The sequence below is a fragment of the Canis lupus genome, chromosome 24 (genome assembly GCF_003254725.2).
Source record: "Canis lupus dingo isolate Sandy chromosome 24, ASM325472v2, whole genome shotgun sequence".
Lineage (NCBI taxonomy): Eukaryota > Metazoa > Chordata > Mammalia > Carnivora > Canidae > Canis > Canis lupus.
This window is the reverse complement of record NC_064266.1, coordinates 11850588-11863805: the sequence shown is the minus strand read 5'-3', so window position 1 is coordinate 11863805 and position 13218 is coordinate 11850588. Positions and strand designations below refer to the sequence as shown.

Sequence of the window (13218 nt, the reverse complement as noted above, 5' to 3'; positions counted from 1 at the left end):
TTCAGTTGCTCTTTTTCCAAACTTCTGACCCTGCCTTCACATACACACTTTCTCAGCCACATACACGGGAATCAGCTAATCAGCACCACTAACCAGCTCCCTACCTGGACATAGGCTCTGTGTACCCCTTCTTGCTGGCCTGCTCACCTGTGCACCTCCCTTCCTTTCAGGCTGCAGTCCACCACCTCCTTAAGCTTATTGTCCCTATAAAGAGTGAAATACGCAGGCTTAGCAGAGGGCCCTCCTGCAAATGGCCCATCAAGCCAACAGCATGGTCCTTCCACCACCAGTGCCTTGGAGCTTTAACCTTACTGATGTTTGACCTCGGTAGAGCCCACCTGTCTCAGCCATTTGAGGATCAATAAACCATATTTCCTTCCCATCCTTAAATCTATCAGAGAGAAGGCATGCATACTGTTTGTTACATACTTCAAATGCCCAAAGCCAGTGATATCTGGCTGTGTGAGTATTCCTTGAACTTCTGGAAAGCTTTGAATTCTTTATCAGTTTACATTGATATTCACCAAAGGGCAGGATCTGTCTCCTTTCTGTTGGTAGTTATTCTCTAGGAATGTCTGACTGGGCAAGGCCTGGGAAATTGGCTTCCTAAATAGCTGTATTGGAGAAGTGTTTTTGTCAATAAACATCAATTGTTTTCCTATCAGTATTTACTGAACACAGTCTTCCATGGCCCCAGAAGTGATAGGGGAGGGAGCCAGTACCTAAGCAAAAGCCTGGGCCCCTTGCTTGTGCCTTGAGTAGCAGATTCCTTTTCCTTCATCTCCCCCCCTCCCCCCCCCCCCCGCCCCCTTTTCTTTTTCTTTTTGGTTCCTCAGTATCTAAATGACAGTTGGTTAGGAAATCTGGGAGTGCCTATTCAGAACAGCTCTGCCAGGGGATTATTTCAGCCTGTGCAGAAGGAAGCCAGCTGCACTTAGCTCCCCAGTGCTTAAAGGTGGCTGTACAAAAGAACCACTGTTCCAGATCAAGCAATACAAAGGGAGAAATCTCCCTTCTTTGGAGGGCAGAATGAGTGCAGCCATGCCACCCCCTAATGCCCTCCCCCAGCACTGGGGAGGTCTGTTACCCCAGCATCGGCATTTCTGTCACCCACTGAGGGGTGTTGGTGCAGGGAGATGCTCCGTGTTGCAATAGCTCTGCACCGAGTGCCCCTGTGCCAGGGATGTGGAAATTGTGATGTGTACTTTGGGAAGAAAGGGCATTATTATGAGATGAGTCACTATATTTTTCTTACTACAGTTTCTCATAAGAAATCTTGAGGCCCTTGTAGCCTCGGTTTTTGACCTATTGCTAGGAACGGAGCTGGGAAGTCTTTCTGAGGATTTTTACCTTTTTTTTTGTTTGTTTTGTTTCGTTTGTTTTCCCTTTACCTTTTTCCCTAGAAACATGAAAAGCATAAAGTGAATTTTGATTGCACGCAGTTATATTCCATTTCAACAGGATTATCTTTCATATTTACAAACCCATGTCCCTGTGTAGAGGTTGCTTTTTTTCCCCCTCAGATGTAAAGCTCTGGGGCTTTGAGGAAATTAAAAATTATTCATTAGTTTTATTATTTCTTTATTAAAATCAATAACCCATAATCACCAAAGTAATTACTCTACAAAGTAATAACTTTATTGTATAACTAGAACTCTGTATATATCTGGGACCTTTCAGGTAGAGCATTGTAATCTGGTAGGGCATTGGTTACAGGCCCTCCTACGCTCCAGATATCCTTCCTATCTGTCCTTACCATCGCACTTAATCATAATTTGCTGAATGCTCACTCTTTGCCAGGAGCTCTGGTAGGCCCTGGAAAACAAAGACAAAATAAGAAAGTGAAGCTTGTAGTCTGCCTTCAAGGAGCTTGTAATCTGCCAGATCGGGGTACTGAAGGCTACTCTGGTGACCTAAAAAAAAATGTAATTCACGCAGAGCCTCTTTTTTTCTTAAAGATGCATCAATTCTGCACCTTAATGGTTCACTTGGATCCTGTGCTATTCAGAAGAAAGTTCAAAATTCTAAACTACTCTTTTACTTTTAAACCAAAGCTGTAAAAAAAAAAAAAAAAAAAAACCCAAAAAACGAAGCTGTACAAATCTGTGATTCTTTTAGAAATTAAAAATGGCATTTAGTTTACCAGTGTTGCCTGAAAGTGGGTATATAAGTAAGATTTTTGAGTTCTCTGCCTTATGCTTCATTGGGGGTTGTGGCCAAGCTGTGACAGGAACCATCGAAGTTGTGCAGATGTACACCAGTCACACATGCTCTGCACTCATCGCTGTAGCATCAGCTCGGGGGATGATCACCGGCATGTCCTGACAGAAGACAGTGTTTTAAGCACTCAGCTGAACTCATAAGTCAAACTACTGTATAATGTAAAAGAATTCTGCTAGTTTATGAGTATAAAATTGAAATGAGAACAAGTCTAAAGAAGCAATAAACTATGCTAGCCTGAGTTATTTTTAGCTTGGTTGTCATAATTGAACCTCTGTGGGCCTTCACCCTCATTTCAGTCAAGGGGGGAGGGTATCAAATGATCTCAAAAATCCTTTCTCACACTGAATTTCTGTCGGAGGGAGTGGATGAAAATGTAGCTCAATAAAAATGGGAAAATAATTTTGTACCAAAGAGAGCCTCACTTGTAGATTTAAACGTGATAAAAATGAGGGGGTAGAGTTACTTTTTATTTTAGGAAAAATAAAAAGAATATAGAAAGAAACATTTCAGACCTTCTGCCTTTAGAAGAAATAAACTACTTAACAGTTTGACTATGCATTAACTTTGCACTCTTACCTATAGATTAAAGTTTTCAAGGGAACTAATGCATAAATATAAATCAGATCATTCGAGAAAAGAACTTTTTTTGTATCAAAAAATTAAGTGGTGGATTTTTTCTAGGTTTTTCATGATGTGTCATAAGCTTTTTAAGAATCCATTCTTCTCATCTTACTGTATTTCCTAAACAATGCTGATGGTAAATTAACCAGAGATTCCTGTAGTACTAGGAAAATTTCCTTGAGGGAGAAGAGGTTGTTTCTATATTTCACATTTCCCACAGTGTTCTGAACTTAGTTTTTCACTTAATAACTGCTTACCAAAATTGTCCATGTTCACTGTACAAAAACTCTAGAATCCAAATATAAACAAAGAAAGCAAAAATTATCCACAACTCCCAGCCTAAAGACAGCCTTTCTTAATGACCTAGTCTGTACCCCTCCATGCTTGATACTTGATAGCTGAGGTCACTGTGTGCTTATTTTAGCCAGGACCCATTCATTTGTGAATTGTGTGTTTGTGTCCATTTTTCTATTGGTATTTTTGTATTTCACCAACTCCTGGCTATTTAAAAACTTCTTACATAGTAAAGAAAGTTAACTTTTAGTGAATTTATCATTAACTTTTCAATTATATGACATTGCGTATGTCTTCAATTTTATGGTTTCCGTAATGATTTCTGCCTTTGATAATCTTGGTGTTAATGATTTTCAAAGTTGGACAAATAGTCACTGATATTTTTCTTGTGTTTTTTGGAATTTTTTTTAGTTTGTAATATGAGGTAGTTTTTATTCTGTATCTTGATCAGTGTTGTCATAATTGTGGTTTTTAGGTTTAAAGGATAAACGTGCTCAGTCTGCCTCAACTAAGGAGGCTTCACTTTTGAGTGCACACAAACAGAAGGCTTCTCCAGGGAACAGACTCTCCTTTTGACTCTGTAGCAGCAGGACTAATCTAATGCCCACTATCTTGCCTTCTGCCTCCCCTCCTCTCCTGAAGCCAGTGCTCAGGGTCAGAACATGGTCACCAGATATTTGAGGAACAGATTAGGGCTATACCTTAAGTAGGTCCTATAGATGGGCTATTTTCCCATGGAGTTGAATTGGAAACTAGAGCCATCACACACCTGCCCTTATATGGATTGTCAGGTGCAATGTCATAATGAACATGCTGGTGGTAGGGATGAGATCTTCTTGGCTGGCTTGGTCTGCCTAGAACATATTTCTAGACTGTGACAAAAAAGATAAAAATTTTCTCAGGTGAAATCATTTTTTTAAAGATTAACTGTCCTTGGGGCCCTTGGGTAGCTCAATCAGTTGAGCGTCCAACTCTTGGTTTCTGCTTAGGTTGTGATCTTGGGGTCCCCATGTTGGGCTCTGCTCAGTGAGGAGTCCGCTTGAGATTCTTTCCCCCTCCCTCTCCACTACTCCCCTTGCTGGCACTTGTGTGCTCTTGCTCGCTCGCTCTCTCTTGCTCTCTCTCAAATAAATAAATAAAATTTTTAAAAAAGTTTATCCTTTGCTTATATGTTGCAGTAACCTGAGGTTTTATTTTCCTTTCCTAATAATAAAATCCTCCCCAATGATGAGCCAGCAGTATATGTGAACGAGATGGGTCATGCTCCTGTTTCCAGCATCCCTAAGGAACTGCCCTTTGCTGACTTGGAATAGGTTAGGCTGGATAAACTAGAATAGGACATATTTAAGTTAGACTAGTTAGATAGAATAAGTTAGAATAGGATGTCTCTGGGACCTCTCATCTTTTGTGCTTATTGTCCATAGTGCAGACCAATAATCTTCCTTTGCTGACCAGTTAGATGATAGACTGAATCAGGAAAAATAGGGCAGGACATAGAACAAGTAGAAAAGAGATCAAACTTGAAAATAAAAGACCTGGCTTTGACCACTGACACTTTGACCACTGCCTCTTTCACTCCCTGGATGACCTTGGACAAGTCATTTGGCTTGTTAAGCAGAGGTAAAAACAATGCCTATTATACAAGCCTTCCCAAGTTTTAGTAAAGATCAAATGAGATAGTGAATATAAAAATGTCTTCTAGACTTGAAAGCACTTATTCAGTATTAATTATTATCATTTCCATTCCTCCCTGAAGAGGAGTTAATTTAAATGTCATTAACACCAGATTAGCAGATTGCTATGTATCTTACCCTGCCTGCTAGAAATGGAATATCCATCTGCACATATTATTTTCCCAAGAAGCTCATTTTTTGTTTGTCCCCACTTGCCAACCCAGCTTCATTTTGTAGCTATAAAAAGAAAGGTATCAAAAAGTTAAGTGATAAATCCTCATTTAGTCAGCAAGTCAGTGGTAAAGAAGGGATGCAATGAGAGTATTAACTCGTGACCTCAGTGGGACCTCTGTTAACCAACATCTAGAGGAGGAAGGGAGGGGTAGAGACCACGAGCTAAAATACCTCTCATTTCTAATAGCTGCCAGTAGACTCACAGTGAGATACGGCTTTGGAGGAAGGGCCTGGTTTCTTCTCTGAGGGACAGGAATTGGGAGTCCACAGACTTCTTAGACCCAAATTCGTAAAAGCTCATGTGTTCATCTGAACACCCACAGTGAAGCATAGATAGAGTTTGACGTGTAAGTGGATTATGTTTAGAAAGTTCATTTAGGAAGCAGATGATTTAGAATTCAGTACTCATTTTCCCAAGGAAACTGTGTCATAAATGGGGTGAGATTCCCAGACTAGTTCACAGAAGCTGTTACTGTCATGAGATGGGAGTCTTGGAAAGGGGGTCTTGCTGTCTGTGTTCAAGAAAAATGGGAAGAGCTATTCATTCTGCATCCCTGGGCAGAGGGCCAGCTCTGAGTAGAATTTTGAAATAAGACAGTCATCTGTAATATCTTCTCTTTGGCTCTCCTGCCTCTTTCCCACTGGTGTCCAGGACTACCATAGGCCCTCTTCTGGCCAGCCCTACCACCTGCATGGTTGGATATACATTTACCCACCTGCCTCCTCTCCCACCTGGTCCAGGCACACACACACACCATGGGAGATGTTAGGGGGAAAAAAAATCATCAACTTGAATGAAGGACTAGCAACCTTTCTGCAGGTGTTGGCATTTTTCAACCACAGGTGTCTGTGGGAGGAGGTATTTTTTAATAAGGAGACCCCTAAAGGTGGGGTATCTCTCTGCCTGAGGTAGTTCCCATTAAGTTCCTATTTTTCACAGATCTTTCCATCCTGCTTTTAAACTGGGCACTATAAGCCTATGATTCATGAATTCCCTGAAATTGAAAAAAAAAAAAGTTTTGGGGTTTTTTTTCTTTGTTTTCTAGTCAAAGTTAAATGGCTTTCATTCAGTCCTCAGAGTGGTCAACAAACCTCCCCACCATCATTAAGAAGCACAGGTCCCAAACCTACAAATTCTTTAAAGCATCCAAGTTTCATCATGCTTATATGAGGCCAGAGACTTCGACAGTGGGGCTTAAGGGTGCTCAGGGTTTATTTTTAGATTCTCAAGGGTAAAGTAAATGTAAACTGGAAAATCCCTGTGAAATGTGTACTTCCTGCAAAATAACTTCCTTGATTTTTTTTTTCACTGATTTCATTTTCAGGTTAACATTCTTTGCAGCTATTTATTGGTACTTCCCTAGATCTACATAAGACAGTTTAATAGTCATCAATTCAGAATAAAAGAAAATTTTAAAATTTAGTATTTGCTACTGATCAACGCAGCAGCATCAGCAAGGCTGCACTCCACTTTTCCTTAAAGATCTGTCCTTTCAAAAAAAAAAAAAAAAAAAAAAAAAAAAAAAAGATCTGTCCTTTCACAGCAAGGCAGAAAAAAGGAGGGCTTGGAAGAGGGACTTGGCCCAGAGAAACAGAGTGAAGCAAAAGACTTGTCCCTCACTGTGGGAATTGGACAATGACTTAGCCTCATAGGGCATCAGTTTCCTCATCTATGAAATGGGGAAGGTCACATCAGCCTCTTGGGTGTCCCATGAGGACTCACTTGGTGCTAGTCTCTATATTGACTGCTTTGTCTGTGGTATTTCAGTACAGATGTCTTCCATCCTTATCATCTTTAGAGAAAATGACTTCATTTTACAGTGGAAATCATGAGATACTCCTGTCCCTTTCATTTGACCTCTTTTTTCTTCAGTGCCTTTAGTCTATATATGTAATTATGTGTAGTTTATATTCATTCTTTTAATTGTTCATTACTACTATATCCTACCTGTTGTATCCTTTTTCCTTCCATAACTTATTAATTACTAAATTAAGAAAATTTTAGAAGTGAAAATTGGGAAAGAGAGACCTCTTCCTCATTTTAAGACATGTGGCTTCTGTATGGTTACAGTGCATCGCGATCTAAGATTGTGGTCGTTATCAGAATTCATGCTGTGCTGTGGATGCTTTTCTGTAAGTGACTCAACCTTCACTAGCATGTCACATTTCAGAATGCTGATGCTCCATAAAATCATTGGACATTACACTAAAGTTCAAGAATAACTTTTCTTTTCACCTTATCACAGAGCTATAAAGAATTGAAAGTGGTCTAGGCTTATACTTTAATACTATTATTTGCTGCCCAAATAAGTTGATAATAAATTACTTTTACTCTGCTTTTATTGTTTGCAAAAGGCGTTTATTGTTTGCAGGGAGCTGTCACATACAATAACTTATTCAATGCAACAAACCTGAGAAAAGATTGTATCAGTCTTGAACCTTTTAGTTTTCAAGGGACAGGAAGGCCAACTCAAAATGGCTTAGCAAAAAAGGAAAGTTTTTGGCTCATGTGCCTGTAAAGGTCAGACTTCAGGTATGGCTTATTGATCAGAAGCACAAAGAATATCATCAGGACTATTTCTCACATCTTCTGGCTCTGCCTTCCACAGTGTTGGCTTCATTCTTAGCCTGTACGTGGTGGTTGGCTCTGCTAGCTCTGCCAGGTCCATGGAAACAGAGAGTGGGCCTCTTCCCAGGCCAGCTGAAGCTTATGCATCTTTGTGAGCCTCATGAATTCAGTATTGTGATTGGTTTGGATAGGGTCACGGGCCTATTTCTGGAGTCTGGTGTGGAGACAAGACCTCTGGAAATACATGGACACTGGATAGGGACTGGAGACAAAATCTGAGTATTATTTCCAGGAAATGAATGAGTATCTGCCATAGAGATGTTTTTATCATTCCTCTTTTCTAGACAAGGAAACTGCTATTCAGAGAAGGTAAGTAGCTTGTCTAGTTTTTACTGCAAGGAAGAGACCAAGTGGGGGCTAGACCCAAGGACTTCTGACTCAGCATCCTATACTCTTTCTACAACTCCCATCTCTGACTGTGGTGGCAGATGACCCACTGGGCACAGTGGAGAGAACACTACATACACAGAGGGCCAATCCTTCTCTACTCAGTTCTGCCCCCAGCTAAATGTATGGCCTTAGGCACTTAGTCTCTTGGTTCTCGTTCTTCTTGTCTGTCAAAGAGGGACAAAACTTGCCTGCCAAATAACTCAGTAAGGCTCTGGTGAGATGGCGGATAAAATAATTATATAAGTTCTCTACAAATGCAAGGCAGCCTTGCCTCCTTAAAGACCCTTTATGGGGCAGCCCGCGTGGCTCAGCGGTTTAGTGCCACCTTCAGCCCAGGGCATGATCCTGGAGACCTGGGATCGAGTCCCATGTCGGGCTCCCTGCATGGAGCCTGCTTCTCCCTCTACCTGTGTCTCTGCCTCTCTCTCTCTCTGTCTCTCATAAATAAATAATAAAATCTTGAAAAAAAAAAAAAAGACCCTTTATGGTTTACATGGGCACCAGGTTTTCTTTACCATTAATGTCAAGAAAATGTGTTAGCACTTTCCAGTTTCTAAAGTGTGCTTCATACACCTCTCTGCATTTAAATTTCCCAAGCCATCCCGAAGGGAAGATGAGAAGCCCCCTAATCAGAGAATTGAGAGACGGGCTCTGGGACAAGCAACCGATGAACACCAGACCATGGCTTCTGTCTCCTGCTTTGCTGTGCTCTGCCTCTAATCCCAGAAGTGTTAACCTGATTTGATCAACTCTGGAGATGTGTGATCACAAAGAATTCAGACAGAGGAACATGTTGAATGTGACCTAAGACTAGTATACTATGAGTTATCCACTTTTAAAATATTCTGGTTGGGTTATTAATTATTTTCATGTAGGAGTGAATAAAACAATCAGAGGAAACTCATGTACATAAGCATAAGAAAACAGATCTAAAAGAAGATAAAGACTGAACACCACATTAGTACATTCAGTACTACTGTGAGAAAATCCTTAATGGCATTGAAAAGCTTTTTTTCCTGCCTTCTCCCTTTATTGCCTTCATATCAGGCAGGATGTTCTGCAGTCCTGGAAGCAAGAGTGTGGAGGGATAACTCCTGTTATCCCTTCTAAGTGTGGCTGTGAGGATGGCAGGGAGCACAGGGAGGTGGGGAGGGGGGACTGCATTGTGATGGTGATGCACCCACAGGGCTCTAGCAGTGACCTGGGTAGTCTGGTGCTGTGGCCCCAAGGACCTTCCCCAGCGTTCCAACTAGGGCTAATACTGATGTCCCAGGGCCTATGCCTGGGGCTGAAAGCTGGAGCAGGATTTTCCTGACAGAACCCTCGTTTGTCAGATGAGTAGTGGTATTGCTATCCATGCTGTCTCTCCATGTTGGGTGAGGTCGCTGGAGGGTGGGAGGAACAATGTTACCTGCCTCACCATGCTCTTCTGAGGGTGACATTGGTGAATAGTTGCAAAACTTCTGAAATAGTGCCTGATGCCACTTGAAACTTGGCACACAGTAGCCAATCACATCCTCTAAATATGCTCAGAATCATCAGTGATGCCCCCTCCATTAACCACCCCAGCCGAGCCACTACCTCATTTCCATGCTCCCCCTTATTGTAGAACCCTTCAAAAGTAACTAGCCCTGCAAGGCCCAGTACTGTAGCCACTGGCCATGTTTAGCCAATGGAGCATTTGAAATGTGGTGAATCAGAAATGATGTCCTGTAAATGTCAAATAACATACCAGATTCCAAAGACTTAGCTTAAAAATATAAAATTTCTCAATATTTTATATTACATGTTATAATGGTAATGTTTAATGTTGGGCTAAATAATATATATTATTGAAATCTAATTTTACCAGTTTTCTTTTAGTTTTTTAGTAGTCTGTAGAAAAATTTAAAGTTACATGAACAGCAAATGTTATATTCCTGCTAGAGACCCCTAGTCTCTACTATGTCTTCACCTCACTCTTGAAACCATCCATCCCAAACAGGCTTGGGTCCCAGACCTTCACCAAAAACAGCCTCTGTCATGTCACCTTCCACTGGTCAGTTTTCACTCCTAATTGCTTGGCAGCCATTTGATGAGGTTGTCACTTTCAGTGAGACACTTTATTCTCCTGCCTCCAGGGACATCATGTTATCTTGATGTTTCTCTTTCTTCACTGATGGCTCCCTCATGGTCTCCTTTCCTGAATCCTACTCATCTTTTTAACTTCTTTTTTACTCATCCAAACTCGCCCCGTAGTGGAGTCATCCTGACTGATGACTTTATATACCATCTTCACAGACTTCCTAACTTTGTGTCTGTAGCCCAGACCCTTCTCTTCCTGGAACCTGTGTCTTAACTTCCTGTTCAACATCTCCATATGGATACCCAAGAGAACTCTTTAAGTTTACAAATCCAAGGTTGATTTCTTGGTTCCATTTCCCCAAGCCTACCCCTCCCCCAGTACTTCCTGTGTTGGTAAAAGCTAACTTCCTTCACCCACTTATTTAAACCACAAATCTTGGAGTCATCCTTGACTTTTCTTCTGACCAACTATATCTAATCGATTAACAAATTCCATTGGGCCTCCCTTCAAACTGTATTTCTAGTCTAACCGTTTCTTACCATCATCAGCTCCTGAAGATCCCTCATCGCTGAGTGAACTCTTACAGTAGTCTCAGTACTGCTGTCCTCGCATCCACCTGTCCCTCTGCTGAACCTAGAGTGATCCTTTTAAAATACCAAGTCACATTTCTCCTTAGAACCTTCCAAAGGCATACCATCATCCTTAGAATAAAATGTGTCTTCCTTACAAAAGCCATATGTGATTTGCCCCCTTCACCATCACCAATACATACGCACCCCTGATACCTGCCCTCCAGCGGCTTCCCCTGGTCTGCTGCCGTTTCTCCCCTCCTCCCAAGGCACACTGCCTTCAGAGCCTTGATGTTCACACCTCTCCCTGCCCGAGATACACTATGTTCACATGGCTCCCCTTCCACTCAGATCTCTGGGTAAAGCTTATCTTCTTACCTACTACAGCCTTCCCCCACCAATATATCTAAAACAGAGACTTTGGAGTTTTATTTCTGCTCATAACATCACAACCTTCTGACACATCATTTGTTTATTTGTTTCTTGTCTTCCCCATGGGATGGAGACTCCATGAGAGCATGGATGTTTTCTGTGAGTCCACATCCTTTTCCACAAGGGCCTCAAAACAATGTTCAATACAGAGTTCAGTGTTGTCTGATTGGATGCTTCTGCCAGACTCCACTCAGTTATCAAGTCCACCCATGCCACTTTAGAGTGGACAGAAGTTTGTTAACTCTGCTGGGTATCAGAATCACTGGGGGGGTAGGGCACCTGGGTGGCTCAGTGGTTGAGTGTCTGCCTTCAGCTCAGGTCCTGACCCCGGGGTCCTGGGATCAAGTCCTGCATCAGGTTCTGCAAGAGGAGCCTGCTTCTCCCTTTGCCTGTCTCTGCCTCTCTCTCTCTCTGTCTCTCATGAATAAATACATAAAATCTTAAAAAAAAAAAAAAAATCCCTGGGGAGATTGCTTAAAATGCATATGCTTTCACTCTACCCCCTGGAGATCTAAATGCAGTAGAATCTGGGGTACAATCCTGAGCATTAGTGAACAAACAAACTCCCGAGATAATTTTGATGCCTGAGGTAACTGCACCACACTTTGCCAACACCGCTTCAGCATACCAGTTGACATTTGTTTATCTGTTGCTCTGCTCTGTCGACTATTTTTCACATATATCACTTGGGAACCTAAATATAGATCTCATGGACCCACCCTAGATCTGGTGAATCAGAACTGCCAGGGATGGGTCTTGGGAATCTATGTATCTGAAAAGCTCCCTTGGTGCCAGTCTTCCCAGTAGCCTTTGGGAGCCTCAGCTCTGTTTTACAGACTCCTTGAGAAGGTTATAAACTCAAGAGCATGTGTTCCTTATGTCTTTTTAGGCCAACTTCTCTTCCCATCCCTCATTAATCCCAACATTGTTCTATTCAAAAGTGGTGTTCAGTAAGTCACATGGAGTGAACACCTTGATTTATCCACGATTTTGATTTGCCTTTGTAACCTGAACACCAACCAGCATTTCTAACTACATTTCAGTCTAGCCCATTCTCTGATTAAGAGGCATGAAGTGCATCTTGGCTGCCTTGATAATTCTGGTGGGGATTTTCTTGGTAGTATTTCCTGTCCACAAATGTAAAATGTGTTTCTCAGGTCAGACCAGACAGCATTGAGGTGCCATCACCCATCTTCATACTTAAACACTCACCTATTCAACCTTCCTTTCAGACCTGTACTAGGGTGTGCATGCTTTGGCTTCCTTAGCCTCAGGATGCATCCACTAGACTCTAGAAGATCCCTGGGGATGGTGACAAGACCTGACCCCTTGCTCTGGGAGCTTGCCTGGGCTGCTCAGTCTGCCAAAGAATGTGTCCCCCTGGATTTGATTCCCTTTGGGGCCTGTGGCCCTGCCCTACTTCTTTTTGGCTTTGTCCTGGAATTATATTTAGACACTCTTTACAGCTGGAAAGTTTAAAACTAAAATCAAAGCATTACTACCAAAAGTTAAAAAGTAAATGGGGGCAACCCGGGTGGCTCAGTGGTTTAGTGCTGCCTTCGGCCCAGGATGTGATCCTGGAGACCCGGGATCGAGTCCCACATTGGGCTCCCTGCATGGAGCCTGCTTCTCCCTCTGCCTGTGTCTCTGCCTCTCTCTCTGTGTCTCTCATGAATAAATAAATAAAATCTTAAAAAAAAAAAAAAAAAAAGTAAATAGGTTTTTAGCCAAAGCCATATTAACTGAAGAGACCATCCAAGATGACAATTATTAGACTATTTCTTCTTAAATACTACTGGAAAATTTGCTGTTTTTTTAAAGTGAGTGCATTTACTAATCCTTATGTTGTATCTTGTCTCATGTAAAAAAAAAAAAAAATGTTTTTTTGTCCTAGGTATTTAAAGTAGATATTGGAACTTTCCCTTTCAAAATTAAAATAAAAATTCAATATTATATATATATACATATATATGTGTGTGTGTATATATATATATATAAAGTAAATGAGTGACAAGTGGACAGAACAGGTGATGTTACTTACAGAATTTTATTCCTTAGCTAGACTCAGAGCTAGCCTTTAGGTTAAGA

The 13218-nt window shown here is 41.4% G+C and overlaps 1 protein-coding gene and 1 long non-coding RNA gene across 2 annotated transcripts in view; both read left to right on the top strand.

Annotated features, from left to right (window-relative positions):
- Positions 1-13218, top strand: part of LOC112673591 (SLX4 interacting protein) — a 183808-nt gene that overhangs the window by 161369 nt on the left and 9221 nt on the right.
- Positions 872-12846, top strand: LOC125753564 (uncharacterized). The gene is made up of 2 exons (XR_007405680.1): positions 872-7983; positions 8662-12846. It is a non-coding gene; the product is annotated as an uncharacterized LOC125753564 (long non-coding RNA).